Raw genomic sequence first — 1,923 nt, forward strand, 5'->3', positions numbered from 1 at the left:
TAAATAGGCTTATTTTAAAATAGTATACATAAAGCACTTAACAAGGTAGATGGTAATAACATGATGGGGCTTGGGTGTTGTAGGCTCTTCTTGAAATGATGGAGAAGAAAGAGTAGTTATGTCACATGATTTTAACACATGTTCCCGGCACTCATGTTTCACTAATGCCTAAAATAAATACATATTTAGACAGGGTCGGCCCAAGAAATTATACTGCCTCCCATAAAACTATGCCCACTAAACCATGCCCAGACACACACAAATCCACACAGATATACACACAAACCCAGACAAACACGCTAACATACCCAGACGAAAATACTATCTTACCCAGATATATACAAAATACAGGTAGACACACACACCAGACATACACACACATGAACCTGGAGACGCAAAAAACCAGACAGATACATACACAAATAACCAGACACACATGCTAAGATACACAGAGACACACGTACCCACACACATAAATCCAGGCAGAGACACACGCTAACCCATAGACACAGAGGCTAACCCATAGTCACACACACAGATGCAAACCCAGACACACATGCTAACATGGTATAAAAAGGAAAACCAGGGACTCAGACTTACCTCTTTATCTTTGTGAGATTCAAATAAGGGTTGGAATACATGCACAAGCTATACATAAAATAGGAGTGGATGCCACGTTCAAGTGGCATTAATGCTGTTTTAATGTATTGGTATGTAGTAGCCTAATACAGATAGAGTGAGATAATTAGTTAACTATGCTGGTGTGTATATATATATATATATATATATTGTGACCGTGTGAACCCCAGGGAGATGATTAGCATGGCATCTGGGTACAGCTGCTATGCAGAGTATACGTATGGGTCCCTGGGGTGGAGCAATTGGAGAGCAGGGTGGGCCAATGCTCCATTTCCCCATTTTGTGGAAACTCCATGCCGGGTTTTCCATGAGGCAAGAAGTCCACAGGATCTGGTCCGGGATTTCTATGAGGCTGACATCAGGCACAGGTGCTGGACATTAAAAACCCCTGGAGCCTGATACTCAGAGAGACTGTTGGGGGAAGAGGAAGTTCCCTGTGCTCCCAGGGCAAGGAGAGGCCCTGAACAAGATCATCCCTGAGCCAAGTGAGGCAATACCTGCCTGGACTCTTTTGTGTGCTGTCTGGGGGAGGTTTTCCAGAGCCTGGCGTAGCTGGGTCTGGCAGGGAGGTCTAGTTAGTGGGTGATTAGGCTGGTCAGTTTAGACCAGCATAGTTAAGTTAGAGAGGGCTCCAATTGGGAGCTAGGTTTTCGTTTTATGATTTGGTTTTGGGGTTTGAGCGATTAAAAATAAAGCGCTATTTTGTTCAAAGCTGCTGTTCCTGACTCTGATTGCCCTAGAGGACTGTGCTTAGGACCCCTAAAAAGTGACATGTGTGGCCCTAATGCTACAGGGTTTGTCACATGTGGTGGAGAATGCGGGCAAAGCACTGCTATGGTCTGTGGGCAGAAAGCAGGAACCAAGTGAACAACTGAGTGGATGCTGGTGACGAGTGCCACACTGGATCCAGGAACCCCAAGTGTTGTGCGGCCTGAAGCTACCAAGCTGCAGTGGATGTGCCAGAAGTGATTACAGCTTAACCAGGAGGATTGAGTGGAAACTCTGCAAAGACTGTTGCATGGTATGTGCCCTTGTGTATTGCTGGCTCAAATACATATGCTTATGGAGGATGGCCTTGATGATCCGGACGTGAGGTTTCTATTTGCTGGGTAAAAGTATTGCATAGCTGTGAAACCTGCAAAAGAAAAGCATTTTGTCGCTATGACCTGCTGGTAAGTACTTGATTGCATACTGCAGAGGGAGCGATTAAAGACTCTGGGATTTGTGTATTCCACTGACTGTTGGTCTAATGCAAGATGGGAAAAGGACAGCAAAGCGGAAATA

At 44.9% G+C, this 1,923-nt stretch overlaps 1 long non-coding RNA gene across 1 annotated transcript; it reads left to right on the top strand.

Annotated features, from left to right (window-relative positions):
- The first annotated feature begins 1,055 nt into the window (after positions 1-1,055).
- Positions 1,056-1,502, top strand: LOC128502391 (uncharacterized). The gene is made up of 2 exons (XR_008355104.1): positions 1,056-1,412; positions 1,454-1,502. It is a non-coding gene; the product is annotated as an uncharacterized LOC128502391 (long non-coding RNA).
- The last annotated feature ends 421 nt before the right edge of the window (positions 1,503-1,923 follow it).

The sequence above is a fragment of the Spea bombifrons genome, chromosome 7 (genome assembly GCF_027358695.1).
Source record: "Spea bombifrons isolate aSpeBom1 chromosome 7, aSpeBom1.2.pri, whole genome shotgun sequence".
Taxonomy (NCBI): Eukaryota; Metazoa; Chordata; class Amphibia; order Anura; family Pelobatidae; genus Spea; species Spea bombifrons.